The sequence below is a fragment of the Dendrobates tinctorius genome, unplaced genomic scaffold (assembly GCF_039654945.1).
Source record: "Dendrobates tinctorius isolate UK_male_01 unplaced genomic scaffold, ASM3965494v1 ptg000086l, whole genome shotgun sequence".
Lineage (NCBI taxonomy): Eukaryota > Metazoa > Chordata > Amphibia > Anura > Dendrobatidae > Dendrobates > Dendrobates tinctorius.
The window spans coordinates 50,269,176-50,282,051 of NW_027361754.1; the positions used below are offsets into that span (position 1 = coordinate 50,269,176).

General features: G+C 45.1%; 1 protein-coding gene across 1 annotated transcript in view; it reads right to left on the bottom strand.

Annotated features, from left to right (window-relative positions):
* Window positions 1-12,876, bottom strand: part of PLCH2 (phospholipase C eta 2) — an 891,775-nt gene that overhangs the window by 149,889 nt on the left and 729,010 nt on the right. The window lies entirely within an intron of this gene.

A 12,876-nucleotide genomic window follows, 5' to 3' on the forward strand; every position in this document is an offset into this window, starting at 1 on the left:
GTGAGGATCACACCCACTTGGCTAAAAAGACCACATTTATGTACAGGGAAGAATGGGCCGTATCGTCAGAATTGAGGGGTGCAGAAACAAAATAAAAACAACACCGGATTCAGGAGAACAGTGGCATTTATACCAGGTAAAAAGTTTCATACTTATGGCAAGTGACAAGTCACCTTTAATTGGGTAACTACCAGTATGAGCAAATAGAAGTAGTCACAAGATTTTACATGAATCATATATAACTATGTATTGTCTCAATTATATTGACATGACAGTCTTCATGGTTGTTTTGGCACTAAATTCACAAATCAGGCTTAAATCAAAGGTAAATGATAAATACAATTTTAAATTTAAAAGTTAATTTCATAATTAAGCAATGCAGATTCAATCTGAAATGTGCTTGTGCAATAATTATTTAATGGGGTTATTTAGGATTAAGTGACTATTTGCTTTTTTTTCCTCCCAGAAACAGCCCCACTGTTGGCCATGGAAGTAGTGCTGTGTATTGAAGCTCAGCCTCATTTTGCTCTATGAAGATAAGAATTTATGTTAGATACAGACCACATGCAAAAATGGGGTCATTTCTGGGAAAGGAAAAAAAATGGAAAAGAAAAAAAGGGAAAAGAAAAAAAAAGGAAAAGAAATAAAAAGGAAAAAAGGGAAAAGAGAAAAAAAAGGAAAAAGGGGAAAGAAAAAAGGAAAAGAAGAAAAGAAAATAAATAAAAAAGGGAAAAGAAAAAAGGGAAAGAAACAAGGGAAAAGAAAGAAAAAAGGAAAAATAAAAAAATAAAAAGGGAAAAGAAAAAAGGAAAAAATAAAAAAATAAAAAGGGAAAAGAAATAAAGAGCAAAACATAAAATGCATAAAATAGCTTAGAGTAACTGATACAGAATATGCCTATGATGCTATTTGTTCAGGAGACAATGACGGTTTGTCCAGCAATTGAATTTTGTAGAGATGTGAATTCAATTACCAACACGAAATGAAGTTACTGGATCCCATAAACAAAGTGGTCACCAAAAGACTGGGGGAGGTGATTGAACTACCATATATATCAAAAAGTTACACGACTTTTACTCCTTATGGGGGGAAGGGTGGGGCTGGACAACTACTTTAATGTTACATAGTGTACAATAAAACATTCTGAACACTAAACATACAGTAAGATACTAGTCCCAGTCTGAACAACACTGATGACCGGTGTATGATACCGCCACCATTCTCATGTATCGCTGGTTGAAGATAATCTCCTAATTGTGATGGACTGATCAGGCCATAATTGCTGATGGGTCAATATTGTCAGCTATAGTTATAAATATATTATTACTAGCGATGAGTGAAACTTCTACTTTATAATTAATTTCACCATCCTACACATTTCCTGCTGCGTTAGAGAAAAATCTAGGGCTTGATAAAGCAGTTTATACTAACTTATCTGGAAAATTTGAAAATGAAAAACTTTTGCGCAACTCATTCTTTATGCAAAGTTTTTTTTATAACTTTTGGTGTTTTTATATCTGTTCTGCCGACTTTTTGAAAAAAGTTCTTCTGTGTGGGTCCATCATATGACACCCAGGAACCGTGCAGACAGACATCACTAGGATCCGGTATCCATCATGTAGGTCATTTTGCTGGAAAACATACAGTAGGTTCGTCCGGAATGTTTCTCCATTAATCCTGCAATGAAGACTCTAACCCATGTGTGAATGAAGCATAATCAGCCATCTTTGTTGTGACCAACGCGTTTCGACTCTGCCTTGATGTCACAGGTTGGGGAAAATGATCAGAATTTCAACAAGCACAATACTTTATCCTGATGGGAGGTAAGTCACTTCCAGGTGGTCCATAGTGGCTTATTGCTCTAGAACAAATCTACGTTCAGCTAAACTTGCAAGATTATGGGGGGCGGGAGGGATTGAGGTAATCAAGCACTCTTCTAAGTTGCATTGGCCATCGCTACATATTCATGTGTTAATTACAGAATTAATCGGTTAATGAATCACACAAACTATGTTCAAGAAAAAAAATCTATTCCAAGATCTGTCAACAGCAACTACCTTGATTGCTGATGGTTCCTTACAGCCACAGCATTTAATGCACTCTTGTGAACGGTTATTACAAAAGTCATCCAAGACTAATGTACATTGGTTTCCTAATATTAGATTTTACTCTTTTGGGATGATTCTGGATCTATTTTTTTTTTTAGATAAGTTTCTAAGAGGTAAGGTTTCTTCTTGTGGATAGTGACAAGCCAGGCCTGGCATGGGAGAGTAAGAAGACTTATAGGCAATGCATGCTTCTCAAACCTTACCCCTTAGATCCCAGTCTTAAGTCTCTCACCCAGCCAAATCAGATCTCTTCCTTTGCGCTGATGAGTGGCAACACCATGAAGCACCATATCTACAAACTGAGATTCTGCTTTGCCTTTTATCCGAAGTCATATTGTAAGGTTCGTTAGAGAGTTGATGATGACTTTTAGAATTGCTACTTCCTACAGATGGCGCTAAAGTTCTAGTCCTCTTCTTTTCTGAAGAGGGCATTTACATATTTTTGTAAAATACTCATATTTTCATAATGAAACATGAAGAACATGATTTCATCACTAGAGTCTACAGTCAGACAGCGAGGATACAGTATATTTACAGCTCCGGCAGATAGATATATACTGTACGTGGCCGGTGTGGGATAAATATTACAGGAACCGTAGCGCTTCCTTCAATGTATTTCATGTCCATCCAGACAGGTCTGGGCGAGAGGACGATCCCCATCTTACAAATGAGCTTAAAGGATCTGTGCCCTATTGCTAGTTCATTAAGCCACCCTCCTCTCCTGTCAACTTGAGATCAATCAGAGGCGACTTCTGCTGCCAAAGGGATTTGTGCAGAACACAAGAGCGTTAAAAGATAGATCTAGAAAAATGGCCGAGGAGGAGTGGTGTGAGCAGGAGATGGACCGTTACTCCTAGAAATATTTTATACAATCTATACTACTACGCTGTTATCTAGGATGTCAGTACGGCAAGGCGTTTATAGATGGAGTGCAGAGTCTACATTAGTGAGAAAAAAAATGAACATTTTTGAATTTCACCAAATGGCTGCAATGAAACAAAGAGTGAAAAAATTAAAGTGGTCTGAATACTTTCCGTACCCACTGTATTTCTACTGGTGAAGTCTTACAGATCTGAGATATGGTTTATAAAAAAAATAAAGAAAATCATATTAAAGGGAATCTGTCACCCCATTTTTCGCCTTTCAGCTGCTGGCACCGCCATCAGGGACTAATCTACAGCATTCTGTAATGCTGTAGATAAGCCCCCGATGTAACCTGAAAGAGAAAACGAGTTAGATTATACTCACCCAGGGGAGGTCTGGATCCGGAGGGTGTCACAGTCCGGCGCCTCCCATCTTGTAGCGGTGACATCCTCTTCTTTGCTTCCCATCGCGACTCCTGTGCAGGCGTACTTTAACTGCCCTGTTGAGGGCAGAGTAAAGTACTGCAGTGCACAAGCGCTGGACCTCTCTGACCTGGTCCGGCACCTGCGCACTGCAGTACTCTGCTCTGCCCTCAACAGGGCAGAGCAGTGCACCTGCGCCAAAGCCACAACTGGAAGCAAAGTAGAGGATGTCACCGCTAGAAGATGGGAGGCGCCGGACTGCGACACCCTCCGGATCCGAACCGGACCCAGACCGCCCCTGGGTGAGTATAATATAACTCGTTTTTCTTCTCTTTCAGGCTACATCAGAGGCTTATCTACAGCATTACAGAATGCTATAGATAAGCCCCTGATGGCGGTGCCAGCAGCTGATAGTCCAAAAATGGGGTGACAGATTCCCTTTAACAATTGAAACCATTGTGCAGCAATTGCCCAAAAAACCCACCAACTTCATCACTGCAGCACAGAGGAAAGCAGCACTCTGGAACTTCCAAAGGAACAATGAGTGGTCAATTTGCCTATCGCAACACCGAGACTGTGCCATTTTAGCTCCTCTATGAATTTACTTTCAAGGTTCAAGACAGAAATCCATGAAGCTGGATCATTGATAAATGTTGCCAGACTGAAGAGCAACAGAAGAGTCTTAGTGTTTGTAAATAGTATGAAGTCTACATTGTATCACCTTGGTGCAATATGCAATAAGCTGTGAGGGCTAGAGGGCAGCCAAGTAAATGGAGGTTGGTTTTTCAAGACTTAAATATTGATGACCAATTTTTAGGATATATGTCAGATTTGGTGGTGGGGGGGTCTTTTACCTGGCACCGCCACCAGTCAGCTGTTTGCAGGTCTCAGCATTGCCCGATGTGATCAGTGAAGAGCAGGGTCAGGCACATACAGAAGAGGCCACTGTACAAGGACAATATATGGTCCCTTTGCCATCCCCAAGCTCATAATTATGCAAACTTCCATCTCTTTTGAAAGTGGTAGGGCCCCCTCATCGCTTGGGCCCTTGGTTGCACCAATGATATGTCCACCCATGGCACTGAGCTAGGACATCACAGCAATGTAGTATCAGTTCATAGTTACTGCAGCTCACAATTTTTATTCAAGTGAATAGGAGCCAACCTGTAATACCTGAAAACGGCCACTATACGGCACTGTGGTGTTCTGACACACTGCACGGTTTACATCCAGCAGCCGAAGCTGCAGACAGCTGATCGGTAGGGGTGCCTGGTGTCGGACACCCACCAATATGATATCTATGGATAGACCATCAATATCAGGGTCCTGGATAATCCCTTTAAATGAGAACTGATGACTATCATATTAGCTGTGCGCTTGTTATCTGTGTAACTCCTTATTACACACATTAAAATAAACTATATAATAAATCTAAAAATAAGGCCACTAATCATAATTTGAGATTAAAGATAGGATTGTGGGGTCCTGGAACGTGTCCCTGCTGAATGTAACTAATAAATTCCTCGATTTCCGTGCAGAACAGATGCAGCAGTGCCACGTTTGTCATTTAATGGGTTTCTCCCTCTGTAATAGCACAATATAAACGGTCATTTTCTATATCGCTGCTGCCTGTTCTTGCATCGACCATAAACCATACAAAGCGATAAATCCTCTCTCGTCTGTAGGTAGCAGCCTCCTATTAATGGAATGGTCGTACCTAGTGTCTACGTGGAAAATCCAATTCTGTCTGGACTATACTACATCCCTTACTTATAAAAGGACGCCGTGAAGGCAAACAGACTGAACGGACTCTAAATGTCAAGAGAAAGACGTTTGCACAATCTGGTGGTATTTCTGGGCCCCTCTGATCCATGACAATCACAATCAAGGCCGCGTGACGCGGGCGTCGATCAATGCACCTCCATTGACCTTAATGGTAGTGAAGGATCGTTTGGGTGCTACATTGTGAGCATTATCGGTGAAGTGAAGCAGGTCCTTACTCAGAGCTACAGCAATCACATCGGCCTAAGTGCTCCTCCTTTTCTTTCTCAAGAGTCATAGAACATCTTTTTCATGGAGCTTAAAAATACACAAACATAGAAGACTTACTAAAGAATCTGCGAGTAAGAGGATACAATTCGTTTTAAGACTATTCGATTGTAGAAACTTTGTTGAACACAGTAACGCACTGTGGGGTTTCCATAATAACTGTGGAATCTGATGGGATCCATATAAACTAATCATGGTGGAAGTGACTATACCGGGCTGGATATACCTAGAGTCTTAGGTGACCTTAGGGTCGGGGCGGACAGATTATTGGCGCAAGGCCAAAGCGCTAAGGGGGACACTACCATCTCGAAAGCAGGTGTGATTTTGCATTAGGAGCTATTGCAATGAAAAGGGCCCATATACTGATCTTGCACGGGGGCCCTCATCTGTGTCCACCAGTGCTTAGGGTTATCAGGGGCAGGCACCAGTGCTTAGGGTTATCAGGGGCAGGCACCGGCGCGGTCTAACACCAGGTAGGTTGAGATGCTAGTATGTGATTGGCAAAACACTTGCAAAGAAAAACATCCTACATGTCTCCTATTAATTAAAATAGTGCTCGAAATGAGTATACACTTTGACAATCCATCTCAGAAGCCTTTGGATACTATGTATGTTATTACAAAACTACCCACACATTTTGGGGCCAGTATTTAAAATTTCACACCGATAGAAAATTTTCACTGTGGGGTCTGAATTCATTTTTCACCATTAATGAAGTCTGTTAGAACAAAATAACTGGTCAAACCAAGCAAAAGGCGCTGAGGTGATCTTAGCCTTTGGATCCCCAGTGATCAGGAAGTTACTCCCTCTGTAGATAAAGGGATAACTTCTAAACTTTGTAGAGTGTCAGCATAAACTGACTGTTCAAACTAAGCACAAGCAATCAGTGCACCCTTGGTGTGGCCAAACTATTCAGTACGCCTTCCCACCTACTTGTTCTTCTTCCATCTCTGACTTCCTCTTCTTTAAAGGGTTTGTCCACTACTAGGACAACCTCTTCTTGAGCTAAATGTTTGGCCCTGATAAAATTAAGAAAAAGCTTATACTCCTCTCCAGTTCCAGGCAGTCTTCACCGCCTCCCCTGGGCTCCCGTGTGGTGTAGTGACACCTGGTGCCCAATCAGCGCTGGTGTCACTATCCCCGCCTTCGGACCTATTGAACACAAAGAGGAAGTTCAGCCTGCAGCTGACATCTGACTTCCTCTTCATGTTCAATTTGTCCAAAGGCGGGGCCAGTGATGCCAGTGCTGATTGGGCGTCACGTGTCATAACAGCAAAGGAGCCCTAGGACCACGGGTGTCAACGCCGTGGGAAGGGCACCGATACGGGAGGGGTTTATAGGCTTTATTATTTTACCTTATCAAGACCAATCATATAGTGGACAACTTCGTTAATTGATAGCTCTAGCTTTATAGTGAACAGTACACTGAACTGTTTGGACACAACAAGGGTGTACAAAGTTTTTGTGCCTAGCTTGAACAGTCAATTAATGCCAACAGATTCTATAAAAGGTTTATGACAAGTCTAGAAATTCCCCCCTATCTATCTACAGGAGCAACTTTCTGATCATTGAGGAGCCAAAGGCTGAGATCTCCACTTATCAAAAAATGGGGCACTACAGAGCCTTGCCTGAATAAAGCTAGGCATTTAATCTATATAGGTTCCCATGGACAAGTGTCTGAACAGTCAGGGGCCTCTGTCCTGCCCTGATCTACACTGAGGTCCAGTGACACAAGGTGAGGTTTTCATACTAGAGGTAGTCAGGACGATCCTATCCTGGTCATGGTGGGACGGCTTTTACATTTTTTTTTTATCAAAATAGTGTTAACCAAGCATCCCATGTTATTTACATGTACTATTACTATTTACTTACTTACTACAGGGTATTTGCTCATTTCATTTTTTTTCTTGGGTTTTGACTGTGAAATGGCCACAGTGGGAACAAGGTCAAATATATGCACTTATGCCAACTTATTCTCCGGCTAATTTCTTTGGTTTTGCTGTAGTTTCTTTTACTTTGTACAAACAGGGGCGAGGTTCTTTTTTTTGAGCTGGCATTTCATTTATACAACTTCTCATGGCCAGGTGTCTGCAGTTGGCGCCTGTCCTGCCCTTATTCACACAGAGGTTGGCCGACACATGGTAAGGTTTTAATAATAGGGACAGGTTAGGGTTGTCCCCATTGGGTTCACCTTGTAGCGGTGGGATGGCTTTATCACTTTTTTCAACAAAATCATATTAACCAAGTATCCTCTGTTATTTACATGTACTATTACTATTTACTTACTACAGGGTATGTGCTCATTTTGTTTTTTTCTTTGACTTTGAATAGAGGTGAGGTTGAGCATGCTTAATCTCCGAACAGTTCAGTAAGGGCAATCTAGAGCCCCATTTTTGAGATAAGCTGTGGTCCCTGCAGTTGGACCCCAAGCGATCAGAAAGTTAAATAGTGATAAATAGAGTTGAGCGACTTTTGGTTTTTTAGGGTCGAGTTTCGTTTCGTGAAACCCGACTTTTCCAAAAGTCGGGTCGAGCAAGATCGGCCGATTATAGGGAAAAGTCGGTGTCGTCCCGAAACACGAAACCCAATGTAAGTCAATGGGGAATAAAAGTCGGCAGTGAGAGGAGGACAGGAAACACACCTACAGTGCCCATTTGAATGCCAAAAGCATCAATTCTTCTTACTTAAGCTTGTCAACCTTAATTAACTTCATAATACAAGTTACGCACTGAAAAATGGGGGTTATTTGGCTAAAGTTGTGGGGGGGGGGGGGGAGGGCTGGCTCCAGGTTTTCATGTGCCCTGGGCGAAAGAGCGCCCCTTTAACACATACCACAACTCATCATGCTCCGATACGGCAGAGAAATAGCGGTATAGTACAATGAAAAATACTTCACTTTTTACATCTCATGACGAGGCCCATCTATTTCTCCATACAGAATCATTGGTCCCATATAATGTTTGAAACAGTATATGATGAGCTCCACATAATGCTACAGTATATGTTGGTCCCCATGGATGAAGCTCCACTGTCTTATGGGCCCAAATAATGCTCCAAACATAATGGGCCCCATTTCTAATGCTCTAGTGTATAATGGGCCCTGTAAATGCTGCTCCAGTGTCTGATGTCCACCTTTGGAATGTTCCAGTGTATGGTGGGCCCCATCTATCATTCTCCAGAGTATAGTGCTCCCCAAAAATTGCTGTCCCAACATTGAAAACAATCAAATAAGTCTCCTCGCTAGGGAATCCCTGTACTTGTCTGGACTCCTTGTCGTCCCCATCTTCCATCTCACTGCACAGTATTTCAACTTTGCAAGTGCTGTGATCGTGAGCAAGCAGGGGGGGCCCACTCGTTGGCGATGGCACTGGCACAGGGCCCCTGATAGTACGGTGGTGTGTCTGATGGCGGGTGGGCCGAACCTGCACTTTCATCTGCAGCTTCCTCTTTGTCACCGTGTAAGATGGAACTGTATATGGGAAGGGTAACCTGAGTTTCATCAGGGTCAGATTCAGGTAGTGTAGCGTGCGAGGGGAATGTAGTGGTCTGGGTCAATGTACCAGCAGATTCATCGAGCAGTGGCTGGGCATCAGTGCACTTGTGTCGCCCCCAGGAGTACGGTTGCCACAGTGGCATTACCTTCTTCCTAGGGAGTGTGATGTCATGCTTGGGAGCAACGAACGATCTCTCTAGCAGGTTAACTGATTGGGCGGCGTTATTCCCACGAGTCATGACCCTCCAAACAGCGTTCATGAAGGCAAAGTGTTTGTTTTACGTGGGCAGTATGGTTGCAAAGCTGAACCTTAAAGGAATGTCCAGAAGGGCACCACCAGGAGTGGAGCCTACGGTTTAATTCGACTCCACCTGGGAAACCTCAACCATGCAAGCTACAGAAAAGATGCACAGATTGCAAGCTTAATTCCGTTAACGAACGAGACTCAGTCACGCCCCACGGTCCGAGTCCGGCTTACTAGAGGGACACGTGAGGCTCTGGCACATGAGATTGGCCAATAACTGGTGTGTCATGCCCTTACATGTCCGTGGCTGCATGTGCGCTACACTGAAAAGGCCAGCGTTTGTCGCTTACAGGTGAAGATAACCCGCTGAACAACGTTAGTGATGGGGATCTATGATTACAATTATTACCCGCGAACACTGATTTCCCAGTAAGTGCAGGTCAACCACAGTTCCGGAATTAGGCCTAACCGTCATTCCTGAAAAAATGAAAAACTTACGTGTGCAAACCACAGGTGCTGTAGCTTGCGCATCTCCACCGTCAGAGACACTTGATTGCACTATGAGGGACCCTGTGCCAGTGCCCGCGCCCAAGAGTCGGCCTACCCACCTGTCCAGGGCAACGGCACTCGCACGGTGTCGTGCGCTAGGTGGTGACCCCGGCCATGGGGGGGGGGGGGGGGAGGCAGCACAGTTAGGGAGTTTTAGAAAGTGGCATATGTTGATGTTGGACATTCAGCTGATGCAAAAGGCGAAATAGGTGAAGTCACAGGAAGAGGTGGACCAAAGCAAGCCATTTTTCTGTCACCCTATGTGTCATCAGGGGAAGGTGGGACAAAAACCTTGGAAACCCATGCATGGTTCATTTTAATGAAGGTTAGATCATCCACATTTTGGGTTGACAGACGGGTCCTTTTTTCTGTCAGGATTGATCCAGCTGCACTGAAGACTCTTTCCGATAGCACACTTGCAGCTGGGCAAGCGAGCTCCTGTAAGGCATATTGGGCCAATTCAGGCCAGGTGTCCAGTTTAGCGGCCCAATAGTCAAAGGGGAATGACCTGTGTGGGAGAACATCGATATGGGAGGAAAAGTAGTTTGTAACCATAGTTGACAACTGCTGTCTCCTGTCACTTTCCATCGATGCAGTATTACCAGTTGTGTGAGCGGTATTTGAAAAATCAGTCCACAACATTGTCATGAAACCCCTGTCTCCAACGCCACTTCTGCTGTGTGCACCACAAACACCTCTGCCAAGCTGCCCCCGGCCCGTACGGCTCGTGTGAGAACCATCACCGCTGCTGTGTGCTGGGAATGCCTCAAGCAACCGATTTACCAGAGTTGCTTGTTTATTAACCAATATTAGGTCAAGGTTCTCCTGTGGCATGATGTTTTGTAATTTGCCTTTATAGCGTGGATCCAGGATGCTGGCCAACCAGTAGTCCTCATCGTTCATCATTTTGGCAATGCGGGGGTCCCTTTTTAGGATCTGCAAGGCATAATCTGACATGTGGGCCAATGTTCCCGGTGTCAATGATGCACTGCGAGTGCTGGTTGGAGGAGCACTTTCTGGCAAATCCACATCCCTCCAGTCACGCACAAACCCTGTACCAGACCTTGCCACGCCAACATTTTCACTTGCCCCACGAGATGCATCCTCCTCCCCTAAGTAATCATCCCCATCCTCCTCCTCCTCCTCTTCTTCCTCCACCTCGTCCAGGAGAGGTCCCTGAGCAGACAATGGCTGAATGTCATCAAGGATTCCCTCCTCCTCATCAACATTGGCTGCAGACGCCTGCTCCTTAAGGTGCGTCAAAGTTTGCATGAGCAGACGCATAAGTGGGATGCTCATGCTTAGGATGGCGTCGTCTGCACTTACCAGCCGTGTGCATTCCTCAAAACACTGAAGGACTTTACAGAGGTCTTTCAGCTTCGACCACTGCACACCTGTCAACTCCATGTCTGCTCTCAAAGTGCCTGGCCGTGTATCCTCCCACAAATGCATTATGGCCTGCCTCTGCTCGCACAGCCGCTCCACCATGTGCAGGGTGGAGTTCCACCTTGTTGCAATGTCGATAATGAGGCGGTGGTTGGGAAGGTGGAGCAATCGCTGCAGCTTCTGCATACGAACGGAGTGTACAGGCGACCGGCGGATGTGCGCGCACAGTCTTGGAACCTTCTGGAGCAGGGCTGTTAACTCCGGATAATTTTTGAGGAAGCACTGCACCACCAGGTTCAAGGTGTGAGCCAAGCAAGGTATGTGGCTGAGTTTTGAAAGGGCTATGGCTGCCACAAAATTACGGCCATTATCACTAACTACCTTGCCTGCCTCAAGATGTACACTGCCCAGCCATGACTCAGTTTGTCGCTGAAAGTACTCGGCCAGCACCTCGGCGGTGTGTCTGTCGCCCAAACACATCATCTGCAACACAGCCTGCTGACGCTTTCCACTAGCTGCTCGATAGGGGGACACATCGTGTGCAACAGTGGCAGCTGCAGATAGAGTGCTCGTACGACTGCGCTCTGTGGACGAGCTTTCGCTTCTGGAGGAGGAGGAGGAGGGTCGAACGCCTACAGCCAACTGTTTCCTATACCGTGGGCTAGGCAGCACTGTCCCACCACCGCTGTCCCCTGTGGACCCTGCATCCACCACATTAATCCAGTGCGCAGTGATGGACACGTAACGGCCCTGGCCATGCCGACTGGACCATGCATCAGTTGTGAGGTGCACCTTTCCGCTCACTGACTGCTTGAGTGCATGGACAATGCGGTCTTTCACATGATGGTGGAGGGCTGGGATGGCTTTGCGAGAGAAGAAGTGGCGACTGGGTAGGTCATAGCGTGGTACTGCATAGGCCATGAGTTCGCGGAAAGCTGTGCTTTCCACCAACCGAAAGGGCATCATCTCAAACGAGATTAGTTTGGCAATGTGGGCGTTCAAACCCAGTGTACGCGGATGAGAGACTGAGTACTTTCTTGACCTACTCATAGTGTCTGGGAGGGTGAGCTGGACTTGAGAGCTGCATATGGTGGAAGTAGCGGTGGACAGGGCGGACTGAGAGAGGGTTGATGATGGTGATGGAGTTGGTGTTCTTTCTGATGGCCTAGAATCAGTCTTTCATTGATATAACAGTGGGATTCCCTGACTGCTGTGGCCTTGCAACGACACCTCAACATTTGCTGCTGTGCTAACCGGTGGGCTTACAGTGGGGGAAACAATGTAGCGTTGCTGACTACCTTCGTTGTGATCAGTTGCACATGTGGCACTTGAGGTTTGGTGTTGTGTCCACGCTTGCAAGTGCATGCTGGTTAAATGTCTAAGCATGCAACTGGTATTCAAATTTTTCAGATTTTTCCCTCGGCTAAAGGTCTTTGCGCACTTCTTACAGATAACCTTGGCCTGATCATGAGGATTTTGTTCAAAAAAGTGCCACACTGCACTCTTCCTACTTTGGCAGACATTTTGCGGCCTAGCACGCTGTGATCTTTTGACCCTCTGGACAAGCTGTCCAGCAACTCTTTTGATGTTTGGAACCTGTCTTTGGAGTGCTCCGGGCCTGCCAGATAACAGCTGTTGCGATGTCGATGTCTGCTGTGGATGCTCCTCATCTGAGCTATTGGAAGCAGCACCCTCTTCCCCCAATGGATGCCAATCTGGGTCAACAACTGGGTCATCCATCACCTCCTCTTCTATGTCATG